The 14,571-nt window shown below is 43.5% G+C and overlaps 2 long non-coding RNA genes across 4 annotated transcripts in view; both read right to left on the bottom strand.

The window, feature by feature from the left end:
- The window catches only part of LOC138683501 (uncharacterized), a 191,397-nt gene that overhangs the window by 165,813 nt on the left and 11,013 nt on the right, over positions 1-14,571 (bottom strand). The window lies entirely within an intron of this gene.
- Positions 862-5,975, bottom strand: LOC138683612 (uncharacterized). Its single transcript, XR_011323069.1, has 3 exons — positions 5,694-5,975; positions 5,394-5,536; positions 862-1,499 (listed from the first exon to the last, which is right to left on the bottom strand). It is a non-coding gene; the product is annotated as an uncharacterized lncRNA (long non-coding RNA).

Here is a 14,571-nt window from a genome sequence, read left to right as displayed (position 1 = left end):
ATTTTAAAACAAATACTTAAGTGTGTCCAGTGTGTACCACGTCGATTTCTCTTTGTTTGCTCATATTCCACACTGGATTAGCAGAGGAGAGGTAAAAAAACTGCTTGATTATACAAAAATAATTTTTTTTTACTAAAGATCACAGCTATTGCCGTCTTCCATACCTGCCTCAACTCTGACCTCTAAACCCCAGTGCCCTTCTTACGCCAGGAACTCAGCCATCTTTTCCAGATGCAGGAGCATGTCCCCACAATCCCCAGGAGACCTGCATCTCTATCAAAAGGCATTTGGAGCTAAAAGATGAATTGGCTGGCACAGGTCTCACCCTGTCCAGCAGCCCAGCAGCATAGACGCTCCCTGCAAAAGTCCTATATCCACAACCCCTCCTCACTCAGATTTGCAGTTAGAGCCATGGCTCTCTCGCAGACCAAGCGCAAGGCTGAGCTTGAGGTTGCAGGCATCCTGAGGAGAGAATCCCCCTTTAACAGTGGCTGACCCATTTTTTGTAAACCCAGAGTGGTATTGGGACAATTAATGGGCCAGAGAGAGACAGACAGAAAGGAGCTACAATGTGCCTGCTGGGAACTCGGCTTCAAACCCCCAGTACAACAGTTCCTAAATTATACAAAGTGGAACAGCTTCCCTGGGAGCAGACTCCCTGCATCCCCTCAGCCTGCCCAGGCGCCTGCTACTAGGGCACTATTTGCCTTTGTGCTAATGTCCATCCTCCAAAAGAGGCAAACAGATCTAAATAGAACTTTCCTTTCCCTTTACTGAACTAAGTAACAGGGATCGCCTTTTATTTTTTATTTCTTCCTGTGTGAGGAAGGAGGTAAGTACCTAACTGTGGGAGCATAATAATGGACTCAATGACAGATCAATATGATCATAGTTGAAGACCCTTTACTAGAGCATCAGACATAATTTTTATACATTGGTTACATCCGTACATGCGTTTAGCTATTTTACTATTGGTTACACACATTATTCACGTGCTGTCCACGCACCTAGTTACACTTAATGATTGGTTATATCAACTCTGTACACGCGCATAAACATAGGACATAATTGGTTATACCAACTAAAACATGCGAAACTCGTCTCAGTCTAATTGGTCAAGATAAACTGCCGAATTGAGGTTCTTTGTGCCAAGTTCCCTTTATCGTGGAATGCGCACCTGTGTTCTTCTAATTGGCATCTTTCTTTTTTTGTCTTCTTGTTTATTCTGTTCAAGGTCTTCTAAAGGCGTCTGTAATGCTCTTGTGACCGTTAGCTAAATATGTGTCCACACCTAACTGCAGGAGATTTGTGCCCAAGACCCTGAACTGCAGGTGGCCTGTGCTGCCAGCACAGAGCTGAGCAGTTGATTATTTAGGACAGATGAGATTCAGGCTTTTGCCTTTTACTTGCTCATTCCTCCTTTGTAAATTGCAGGCTTCTTTTTTGGATCCTCAGTTTTTGCTGTGACATCTGGGTGCTTGCTGCAGCCTTAGAGTCTTCTGGACAAAACGAGACACATGTCTTGAGAGGCCACAGCCCAACCACTAATTGCCTACGTCTCTACTAAGCGACATTGACAATAATTTTCTTAGAAGGGATGGATCATCAAATTGGTGACACAGAATTAAAAGATTGTTTTTCTAGGCCACTTTAACAGAAACTTGGAGAGTTGCATTCAAAAATACGAAACACTTTAAAGCTGAAACACTCTTTGTAGCTGGTAGTTTCCTTATTCTTGTTTGAAAGAAATACTTGGCAATTTGAACATGTTTTCCACATCAATTCAGATTTGTTTACATTCAAACTTTAAATCTAAACCATATAAAAATCCAAACTAAAAAAATAGCACTATGCTCATAATTTTTACCTAACTTTTTAAGCATTTTTTTCTCCAAATATTTATATTCTGATTATATCCCAATATTATCTCTCAGAAGTTATAGAGCACTTTTTTCACTTGAGTGCAATTTAGTTAGCTTATGTCCCAAAAATACTTCATTCCTGATGGCTAACAAAATTCACAGTGCAAAATGAGATACAGAATCTCCCTGTGCAATGCTAGGCACCTTGGGCAGTGGTCCTCAGAAACAGGACAAACAGAGAGTGCCTAAGTTTATCAGGGATGAAGCGAAGAGGAAAAGGCATCTAATTAGACCTACTCGAAGGTCCAAGTATGATCTTCAAACACAAACTTTCTTCTGCAACTGAATGTCTAAGACTGACTTTCCTTTGTGTCACATAAATAAATAAATAGATAAATAGATAAATAGATAAATAAATGAGACAGAGACTGTACTTGGCTTCAATAAGAGCTAACAGCAGAGTTGTCAGAGACCTGATGAGGAACACAGGAGACTGGGGTGTGATTCATCTGATTAAACGTGGATGTCTCTCATGTAGACACCCATGTCCAAGCCAACCTTGGTCCCATTTTTAGGCAAGAGAGAGTTAAGTCAGTATAACCAGTGAGTTCAAGGTACTGTTTATCTTATCCTAAAGTAAATACTTATATATTTGGTCAGAAAGACCGTGCACTAGATTCACTGATTTTATTCACTATATCTCCTTTAAAACAAAATAGGACCTCATGCCAATTGTGCAGGCAGAGACGATTACAACTACATTACAGACATACAATTGAGGTCAGACAAATTACAGTCCACCTCTGCTCTATCCAGTTTGGCTCAAGACCATGAATTTACATCTCCCTCACCTCCAAAACAGCTCCCATAACCCCCAGAAGAAGGGAAATGACAGATTCACCTGTTAAATCTCTTCCACTTCCTATGAGCAATGAGAGCAGTCACTGGACCAGAGAAAGGACATGGTTTAGTGGGCATGGTTGATGGTTGGACTCGATGATCTTGAGGGTCTTTTCCAACCTAAATGATTCTATGATTCTATGATTCTATGAAAGAGCCAGTTCCCACCCACAGCCCACAGCTCCTGAAGGTCATCTAAGGAGATCTGCAGATTCCAATTTTACCTCTCCTGAATCCCCAATGCCGAGGGATTTATGCCACACAGAGGAGCTCCAATGGGATCTACTGGCTGCGCTGGGTCCGTTGACCCAACTGGGAGGGACCATTCAAAAACTGCCACAGGGACCCAGACATTCCAAAGCATGGGGCCGGGGCTGGGCTGTGCAAATGACGGACCCCCCAACAGCTGCTTCCACCCCACTGCCATCCACCAGACCTCACCGCACCAACCCTTCACAGGGTGACGCCCCTCCATGCTCAACTCTAGGACACAAGCTTTGAGGATGGCATGGCCTTGAACCCGGACATGGCATCCTCGCTGCTGGAGGGCAAGATGGGCATGTTCATCTCCCTCCGAAAGGGGGAAAAATAACATCAGAAACTCTCAACTGGTGTAAGAGACTGTGTTGGACTATGTTTGTCTCGACATTGCTGCTGCACAGTTACCATTTGCTAGCCTCAACATCCTGTTGCTGTGGGGCAGTACGCACTGAAGGAAACAAAATGTCCCTGAAGAAACCACCATATCTGCCTGAAGCTAGCAGTGCCTACCAAGCTGTGCTTGCCCGTGAGCAAGGTGAAGAACCACTGTGAACACCTGGGCATGCGCCCATGGAGGAACACAGGGCGGCATGTATGATAATGAGCTCCGTGGAAATGGGTGGACTCTTCGGAGAAATCGTGAGGACCGGGACAATAAAAGAACTGCGTACTCCTCTCTAAAAAGGGACTGGAAGGGGACTGAAGAAAGGAACTAAAAGGAACTGAAAACAATTGAAAAGGGATTGAAATCAGCGCTTGGAACTGGGACTTTGGCATCGTCTGTCTGCTGGAACCTGGAACTTGGACCCCCCATCACCTGCACCAAGACCGAGCCAATGGGACGTTGCTGGCTTCGTGGTGGCGGTAACTAGTCATGCTGCATCTCTTCCGTTTTCTTGCTTAGGTCTGCCTCTTTTTCCTTTCTTCTTCCCTCTGTCCTGTCGCTATTATCAGTTGTTATAGGAAATAAAACTTGTAAGGTTGTACAGCATCTGACCTCGTTTGTGTCTTAATCTCACTCTTGGGATCATTTAAGAACCCTCCCCGATATTGGATCAGGACAACCAGGCACAACAATAGCTTGAACTCATTGAAACCCAAGACAGAAGATGTCTCTATGAACTTCTCATCCTAGTTTTTAACAACCAAAACACTTTAGTACGCTTTAGTAGTACGCTTTAGACTACCACAATTAATTGCAAGAAATCACAAGAGATCATCTGAACACCACTTTAAAGACTGTTTAATGCTTAAGCAAGCTGGGAAGAGATTTTGTCAGCCAGGAGTCCATCAGCTGTCGGAGTGGGAAGACGGTCCCGGAGTAACGATGGAGTCTCAATATGAGTATGGTCGTTCTCCTTTATTACAGGGTTTTACAGGGTTTATATAGAAAAAAGGTGATAGCACGCGCTAGCTATAACGTTATTATTGGCTAAGCTTCTATGTCCACGCGCCTTATATAATACTCTAATTGGTACGATACCCCGTTTCACGCGACACTATCTTATTCTCTATTGGCTGCGCAAACTTCTTCACGAGGTGTCCAGCAGTTACTGATCTCATTCTTCAGCATCCAGGTGTTGTTTGTCAGGCTCTTATCTTCCTTTTTCCCAGCGTACAAGGACACAGCGTCCTTGTCTGCTCCAGTATTTTGTAAACTTATGCTTCATTCCCACATAACGGCTGGATTGCTCACATGCCTTCGCCCAGCCAAGAAATCCTCAACAATCAGCAAGCACTTGAGTCTTTAAGGGAACCACTTTTTGTAACACAAAATGGGTATTTTTACTCCTAAAACCATTTACTCTAAGCAGAGGTAGGTAATTCACTGTATACTAGCACTCAGCTACTCACACAAACCTCCCCCCTTTTTTTAAAAAAAACACAAGTGCCACTAAGCACTATTTCAGGTTGAAGGCAAATGTAAGTAATCCTTCCAGAAATATAGGCAGCTCAAAGCAATTATCCTCCTGTGCCATAGAGAGCATCCCAGAAGAAGACTGAGCTCCCCAACAGCTCTTGCATGACTGCAATCCCTCCCCAGGAAGCCCAAAGAGAAATATGATTCTCTTGAAAAATCCCAGCACTCAGTTCTTGAATGGTTTCAGAGCAAAAATCTGGATGAGAACAGGAACCCCATTTCAGGCACAGCCTGGGAAAACCAAAGCCAGTAGATGAACTCAGAGCTTTTACAGAAGGCCTCTGCACAGCACAAGCGTCCTCACTGCCAACACCCTGGATTTTTTCCCCTCCATCTCCATCACTGACTCCCATCTCCCCATGCTCTCCTCTCACCCAGGCACCTTTCACACCCATTCCATGACCTCCCAATGCCTCTGTCTTTCTCTCTGTTTGTGTGGCAGATGTTACCTTGGAAGCATTCTCCCAGCCAGGTCACTTGCATCTCCTTCTGTTCTTCCTCTGCTCTCACATGACTGCTCTAGCTGCCTGATGCACTTTTGGACTTCCAAAGCCCTTTCATCCTGCCTCCCTTCTGCTGTTAAGTCCTGTTCCTGCAAGAGAAGTGACAACCAGTTGCTCTCCCCTCTATGGCATCTTACCTGCATCTTCCTGAGCTGGACAGCTGGTGTGAACTGTTGCCATCAGCCCTGGCTGTGCTTGAAGTCTTTTCCTGGCACGGGCACAGCTCTGCGTGTGCTTGGTGCATACCATGCTTCCTGCAGGAGAACAGCAACAATCAAAGTGACTCCTGGGCAGTGTCCTGCTGGGAGAGCTGATTTGAAGGCATATTTGCTGCAGGTCCTGGGGCTGGCTGGTCCAGGGGTGCCAAACCCCAAATGCCTCCAAAGCATTATTCCCTGACATGACTGACAGCACTGTTGATAAGGGAGAACCATCACTAACCACGCACCCACCTGTTAGTCCTTTTGCCTTCTGTGACCGAGCACATCCACATGAATCTCTCTGCCTGACAGGAGAAGACCAGCCAGAAAAAAATATCTTACATTGTCTTGGCTCTAGAGTAAGCAAGGAATTTATGGTAGTAATACAAACAATTTTAAGAGAAAGCACAATAGCAGAAAAAGCAGGAAATGTGATATGTCTCCCACCTCTAATTTCAGAGAAAGTTCCAGGGGTGGGTTTTTGTGTTTGTCTGTGGGGGTTTTTTATCACTGCACAGCACAAGTGAAAAAACACACACCTGTGTTTTATGTAGAACTGTAAACTACAAGAGTAAAACTATCCAGTCTATGTAATTGCACTTCTTTCCAGGATACATCGGTCACTTTTTTTACATTTCAGTGGAGAGCTTTATGTTAAAAATCCCTAAATTCCGATATGAAAGTAGCAAAACGTCACCTGTAAATCTTTGACAAGAACAATACATTGAAGGAAAACTGTTCATATAAATTGTAAATGACATGTTTCTGCTGCCAAAGGCTATAATGCTTCTGAGTATCTTTGCCATCTTCATCTTCTTTGTCTTCACTTTCTTCTGATGACATTACAACTACCGTTCCTCAACATAACATTGAACTACTCAAGCACTCTTGCAAATTATATGAAATCCAAACTGCCTTACTGTCCTAGTTTTGGCTGGGATAGTTACATTTCTTCATGGTAGTTCGTATGGGGCTATGCTTTGGATTTGTGCTGAAAATAGTGTTGATAACAATTGTCAACAAGATTCATTACAAAAAATCCCCAAATCCAGAACATCCATTTTACCGCAAGCTATTTAAAACATGGTGAATAATACTTGAATATGCATTAATAATATTTTTTAATTTTGAACTAGAATAATTCAAAATCCTAGTTTTGCTTTGAGACAGTTCAGGGAACCTACTCAGGACCCCACTGGAGTTAGGTGATCTTGTACATGGCACTTTGCAGGAAGAGGGCCTCAACTTTTTCTACCATAATGCATTCTCAGCTCTTAATGATTTTTTCAGTGCAATATGAAGGGCAGAAAAGAGACAGAAAAACACCCACACATTGAAGTATAATCTGAGAACATGCAGGCACATCTTGCCTCCTGATGCAAAATGTAAGGAAGGAGTAAAGAATTTAGTTTGACAAGAGAATGGCAGCTCCTAACAAAATTCAAGCAAGATCCACACAGTACTAATAGAAAGAGAGGCAGCCAACATTTCACTTCAGGGGAAAAAAAAAATCTCTTCACAGTCAAAAAAACAAACTGTGAGAGATATAAACTTAGGATTCATTCTGCCAAAGTTGCTGGCCAAATGTCCAAAGTAAGAGGATGGCTGATCAATCAGCTCTCAGGGAGATTACAGATCTCATTCCCTGTCTTAACACCATCTGCTAGGTTCAGTCAGAATCATCAGAACCTGCAGGAGCACAACCACAAAGAGCCCCTTCTTATGTAGAGGTTTAACTTGGAGATCATTAGGATCAAGTTACTGCCTTTTTTACAATGCAGGTCAGCATTTTATCTACTATATTACATTCCAGTTTGCATAAGAAGCATGTGCCATGGTACTTTTCCACTTCCCCCCCACCCAGCACAGGCATTTCACTTCAACACAGACATTTAATAATTTCAGCATATAGGCAAACATCAAATATATTCATCTATTTTACGTAATGGCTTTACCTGGGAAGAGTACAGCTTCACCTAAGGGCAGGTTGGAAGAGAAGATACTGACTAGCTCTCACACTCCCAACTTCAAGGCATTCTGACCAAAAGGTTTGGATTCAAACCTTCTATTCAGCACAGAAATAAATAGAAAGGGTTGCCTGTAAGCCTGCTCAAAGAGAGTATGGGAGAACACAGCAAAACCATTCTCAAGCATGCATTTTTCTTAAGTGCTAATAACCTGTTGGATTAGCAAGGAAAGTTCTACCTTGCTGCATGCTGCATCTGATTATTTTTTTGATTAAATCACTTAGAGAAAAACCTCAGAAAAGCAGATGAAAGTGAACAGTTTGGGGGTTTTGGTTTCATTTTGGTTTTAAGGTGGTTAAACAAGCAATTTTATTGCTTCCACTCTCCGGAAGCATTTTCTTTGTTTAATAACAGATGAGAGTTTAGCTAAGTAAATCCAAGAGGCACTCTTGTTTTTTCTCAACAAAGCAGTCGTCACCATCTGTTCGCATTTGCTAAACACACATCCAGTAAGACCAAGAGAGCAAGGGCTCCCATCTGCTCTGTTTCCCTCACATGGCAAGGAGGACAGCAACCCGCCCATGGGAGCAGACAGCTTGCAAACAGCCACCGCGCTAAGGAACACAGCCCACTGCTCAGAAATCACTGGCCTATATAAGGGCTTTCCATAAAGGTACAAATGAGAAGGACAAAAGAAGGACCAAGTATCTGCAAGATCAGAGCAGAATGAGAAAGCCAAGAGCATAGCTTACAACACTCTAAAATGAAAAAAAAACCAAACACAACCTCTTACGAGGATGTCACATCATCTTGGAATACCAGTGCACTTGCCTGCGTGCCAGCAGGACCCAACAATTCTTACTCCTGAGATTTTCATCACCCATTGTGGCAAGCCACGGGCAGACCTCATTAGCCATATCCTCAACAGCTTTAATTGACTGTAGCACTTGGGACAGACAAACAAATGACAGGCTAGCCAAGGCTGGAAGGAAGAAAGAATCCCATGCTACATCTACATATAACAAGCTGTTTCTGAGTGACAGGGGATTGTACTCCAGGGGTAAAGGTGTCCATTTTAAATGACAAATCTACTCAGTGGGATCGCTGTCTTCACAAAGAGGCACTCCTACTCACCCTGCCGCAAAGGCGGCAAAGAGGAAGGGAACATATTAAGAATACACAGCCAGAACCAGAACTGAGCTGGGACGGCTGCCAAAAGTCTCCAGGCACATCAGACCACAGCACACTCCACATTTCTTCACAGGTCTACTTGGCTACTGGCTAAATAACTATTTTGTCTCCCTCCCTCTTTTCTTTTGTAGCACTGTACATTGCTGACAGCAGCTTATTGCGAATTGCTTACCATAATTTAGCTTACTAAATGCAGTAATGCATTCAGGTATTTTATGGCACCTGAATCAGTAAATCAGTTTTTTCTTCACTGAACCTCCCACGAAATACATCAAGGCCCATCCTAGCCAAGCTAAAAACACACAGTACACAATTACCTTAACATTTAACAGGAGGCGGCAAGTTGTATGTAGTCAAACCTCTCCAAGTACACCAAATGACAAACTGAGTATCTTCTCATCTCGTTACCCTCCTTCATGCTAGCACCAGCTCCACTCCCAGTCTTCTCAGACACACCCTGAAGATGCATTTAGCCTAACTGGTTCTGTAAGCAGTACCAGACTCCCCCAAATGGGCAAGAAAAGTATAGGTGTGGAAAACCAGTTCCTAGAGGCACACTAAACACATGGGAGAAGACATTCTTCAAAGCAATCTTTAAGAACTCCAAATTTTCAATACATTGGGAAAGGAAGAGAACTTACACAATTAAGGGTAATTTATAGGCTTTAGAAGTCACCACCTAACGATGCTGCTACCTATCCTTGCAGCTGTTGGGATAAGCTTCCTTTGACCTGCAATTTTATTTTTCACAGGATCCCTGCCTCTAGGGCAGTTGCCATTTTGCACTGCTGCAGCCTCTTCCACAGGCAGCACATAGTGCCATTTCAGAATGCCTTTTATTTGTTGTTTTCCTAGATGTAAATTAGAAGGCCATTTGGAAAAAAACCATTTGCAGTTGGCCTTTGGTATGGAAGGCCAGGTAATGCTCACAAGCCCAGTGTCCTTTGCGTATGCTACAGCTGGTACAACTGGCCAACATCTCGTCCAATCACTGGTTATTCCCCCACACACCGCTCTGATTCTCTTAACATAATGCTGCCATAGAGGTAAACATCTACTGATGGTAATCCCTTATCAGACAGGGTGCTTAGCCATTCAGTGACAACTCTTACTGGTGCCTTTCTTCCCCCCATCCTCTCCCACCATACTTCAGCCATTATACCTCAGCAAACTGAAGCAATGCAGACTCCTCAGTTTGTTTTACAGCTCCTGGGACTCCAGGCTGTGATGTGCTTGAAAAGATCTGTCAGGAAAACAATTATGTTTGTATTACCGAACTCTTCAGTGTCAGTATCAAACTTCAACATGCTAAATTTCTGATCCAGTGTACAGAAAGACTCTTGGGACCTAAGAACATGCAGATGAGTCCCAGCACACCTGTACAATGAACAGTATCTGCCTTCCCAGGAGACATGGAAATGGGTGATCTGTGAAATAAATAGTGATCTTGAATAGTTTTTCACAAGGCAAGTCTTGCCTAGGATCAATAGAACAGGCTAAGACTTTTTTGAAGGGCTTTTATTTGCCCACTGATATGTCAAAAGAGGGTTAGCAACAAAAACTTAACAGTATATTGTATTTCACAGTTCAGTGAAAGACGTGAGACTGCAGACTAGTGGTGCTGATTGTGTGCAGAAATTGCTGCTTAGCACAGATTGTTCTGGAGGATGCAGCATTTTACTTAGGGGACCCTCAGAAAGAATCGGAGAGGGACAGTTTTATTCCCTCGGAAAGTGCTCTGACACTTACCTGCTTCTCAGACAGCATAGGACAATTAAAATACAGTAACTCATTAGTAAGTAGGGGCTGATTTCTGGCCCATCATGATTCTAACAAATCCCTCCACTAGCTTTGTTCAGACTGTATTTATGACAGTGATTTTTGGTCTACATTTGGGGGGAAAGCAGATTACACAGCCTGCCTCTTTGATGTGGAGGGCCAGCTTTCAGAAGAATACTACAAGCCCAAAAGAGCACAGCATAGTACAGCTTAGACTTAAAGTAAGTATTACATCATAAGCCATATTGCATGCTTCTATCACAGACAATGGGCTTTATGTAGGTGCATGGGAAGTGTGTCTTTTGCTCAAAAAAAAAAGAAAACACTGATTAAAAAAAGTTCATATACTAACAGAGTCACATGACATCCTTTTTGATTCACCTCTAAATCCACATGTAGATTCTATTCCTTCACCATCACCTGAAATCATATGACTTGAGGCACTTTTCATGTAAAAACAAGAAAGCTCAACTCAGAAGGCAAAGATGCTTCTTAATGGAACTGAGTATCTGTGACTACAATACACCTTCCCCCTCATTTAAACATAACAGCATAGTAAAAACAGGTTTTAAATTCCAAGCGGAGAGATTCCAACTTTGAAGACTACAAGACATTCTCCTTTTAGCACAAAATAATCACTTTCTTTTCACTTCTCTGCCAGCCTTACCCTCATGTTTCTTGTTGTTCATGCTGCAGCACAGAAAGCCAGTACCCACAGCTGCACAAAGACTTCCACTGTTCACACCAGCGTGCAAAGCACTGAGGAGTCTTGGCTCAGTCTTGGCAGTACAGGAGCAATCCATCTTAAACACACTACACATTTGGCATTTGGGAGTATCACATAGAGAGAGTTAATTATTGCTTTTCCTCCCAATAACAACGAAAAAAGGAAAAAAAAAAAAACCCAAAAACGAAACCCTCCTCGCTTCCACAGCTCTTCTTTCCGGGCTAGAGATTTATGGCAGCAACTACCTATTTTACCCAACATACAAGCCACCTTTTGAACAATTTTCAAAGTTTGGCCAAAAAATAGATCATAAATATTAACCTGTCTAAAGAAAGACCAGAGGTCTCTGCACTACTGGAGACACACAGAAACAATTTTATTTACTAGAATCCTTTGCAAAACCAAATTGTTTGTGATGGCAACTGAACTACAAACTTCTTTTTAGACCTAAAGACTGCCAAGACTTTGATTGCTTGTTAGCACTTGCATGACTTCAGAATGCACATGTAATGACACTGTATGGAAATTATCAGGTATTTATTTGGCTGTTGGTGCCAAGGCCACGGTTGTGTGAGGCATTACACAAGCAGAAGAAATCCTTGCCCAAAAGAGTTTGCAAACCACTGCGGCGGAGGATCCACCGGGGACATCACACACAGACCAATGTGATCAAGTGAAGCCCATTTACTACAACTTTCAGCACAGTTATATACCCTATGCGCTTATGCACGCGCCTTATACAATGCTTTGATTGGTACAATATCCCGTTTCACGCGGCGCTATCTTATCCTTTATTGGCTGTGCAAGCTTCTTCACGAGGCATCTTGCGGTTGCTTATCTTGTTCTTCGGCATCCAGGAGTTGTTTGTCAGGCTCTTATCTTCCTTTTCCCAACATACAAGGACACAGCATCCTTGTCCGCTTCAGCACTTTGTATGCTTATGCTTCGTTCCCAGCTAACGGCTGGATTGCTCACGTGTCCTCGCCCAGCCAAGAAATCCTCAACAATTCCCCCTTTTTGTTTTTGAGCAATCCAGGCTTGATTAATAACTTGGGATGCCATTTTTCTCAATAAGCTAAACAAGGTAAAATTATTACAATAGCTAAAATCACAATAACTACAACAATGCCCATGCGACACAACTCTTTAAGCCACCCCGTTAGTTACTGTACTGAGGCATAAGCAATCTCATCCGGTCACCAGATGTTTTCTTTGGTTTGCGGCGGTATCCATGACTACATCCATCCGAGGACTGTGAGGAAGATGGACTATCTGTACATTCTCGTGCCATCTTGCTCCGCGAACTCAGCCCAGCAATCAGTAGGTGCCAGCTTTCCGTGGGCATCCCCACAGAGGCAATGGTGGCCTTACCGTACACCAGCCCGATGCTCTTCTGAAAATCCCAGTATTTATATATTTGCAGAGGAACGGGTTTTGGCACACGTGGCCAGCGGGTGCCAAAATCCGCCTCAGTTGCAACCTATGACGCATGCGCTCGCTGGCCAGGCGCGCTGCACGAGTCATAGCCATCCTGTCTATTGGTTCATGGGCTTTGTGATGCGGTTGCAATGCACAGAGAATCTTGACCTGTTATGTTGGCCAAGGTGACCTACACGTTAGTTTTTGGCTTAGGTGGTATTCATATTGCTGCACCATCTAGGATGTTCCAGATGATGATGGTTGTACAAATCGAGCGGGAGTCCATTGTGGGCCTGTATCTGTGGAAACATAAGCATAATCTCGCCCCCAGGTTATTAATGGAAATGGACCTTCCCATTGCCCTGTTTCTAGATTCTTAACTAAAACCATGACTTTACCCCTAATTTTGGCTTTAGCTAACTTTTACGTTTACCCCACACTGTCTTCCCGTAATCACACTATGTTTAATCAAATTATGCTTAACACACTTCTTACCTAATGCAAGTCCTATATACAATAAAGCACGCTGTCCTAAGTCTTCTACAAGCGATAAATTATATACTTCCTTATAATGCCTTAACAAAAAACCTCTCTTAACGACTCAATGTCCGCTAGTCCTCTAAAGCGTAATACTCTATTAGCCGGAATGTGTCGGATCAGTGGCTCCAGCACCCGCCGGAACCGTGCCAGTTGCTGCTGGGACGATTCTGGATCCAGCATCAGTGCAAAGCCATGGCTTGACCCACTTAGCTGGGATCCAGCGAAGGCCTCGATCTGTAAGCAAACACATATACCCTCTCCCAGTAAGCTTTACTTCTGCGGGTCCACACCATTGCCCGGACTCTGGGTCCTTATACATTACCCTGATTCCTGTACTTTGTTGCGTCCTTTCCGCCTGTAAAAGAGCATGATGCACTACCATCGGTGGGTCTTTGTGATCACCTGTCAATCTAAGATAATTTAGCACAAATAAGGCTTTGGCCAATCGCTCCTCTGGAAGTAAGCCCTGGGTTCCCCCCTTTTGTTTTTGCAGCATGCTCTTTAGGGTCTGGTTGGCCCGTTCGACAATAGCCTGTCCTGTGGGAAGATGTGGAATACCTGTACCACGGTGAATTCCCCACAAATTATGAAATCGAGCAAATCGTGTAGAACCATAAGCCGGGCCGTTGTCTGTCTTAATTTCTTTAGGCACACCCAGCACTGCAAAAGAAGCGTGAAGATGTCGTTCAATATGTAAGGCCTTTTCTCCAGTTTGTGCCGTGGCCCACATGGCAGCAGAATAGGTATCAATACACACATGCACATAACGCTTTGCACCAAACCACATGACATGGGTGACATCCATTTGCCACAACTGCAATGGCAAGAGACCTCGTGGGTTAACCCCACAGCCCAGGCCCAGCCCCTCCTTTTGACAATCAGGGCATGCTTTAACAATGTCTTGGGCATCAGTGAGTGGTAAGTCAAATTGCTTTGCTAACATCCTAGCAGGTTGGTGCAAGAACACATGTGATTGCCGTGCTTGTTGAAAACGATTCCCTGGAGGAGGCTCCCATGCTGCTGCAACCAATTGGTCAGCTCTTTCATTTCCCTCTGACAAACCTGGTAGTTTTTGATGACTTCTTATATGCATTATAAAATACTCTACACTCCGAGAGTTCAAGCCGCATAGTAATGACAAAAACAACATTCCCAATCTTTTGTTTGTGACCTCCTTTACCAGTGCTCTTTCCATCCTTTGTACCACCCCAACTACATAAAGAGAATCGGATACGATATTCAGCGGCTCCTTAGCCCAATGCTGCAGTGCCCAAATCACCGCTTTCAATTCTAGCATCTGT

Source organism: Haliaeetus albicilla, chromosome W (assembly GCF_947461875.1).
Source record: "Haliaeetus albicilla chromosome W, bHalAlb1.1, whole genome shotgun sequence".
Lineage (NCBI taxonomy): Eukaryota > Metazoa > Chordata > Aves > Accipitriformes > Accipitridae > Haliaeetus > Haliaeetus albicilla.
The sequence above is the reverse complement of the archived record's forward strand: the minus strand, read 5'-3'. Positions and strand labels throughout refer to the sequence as shown.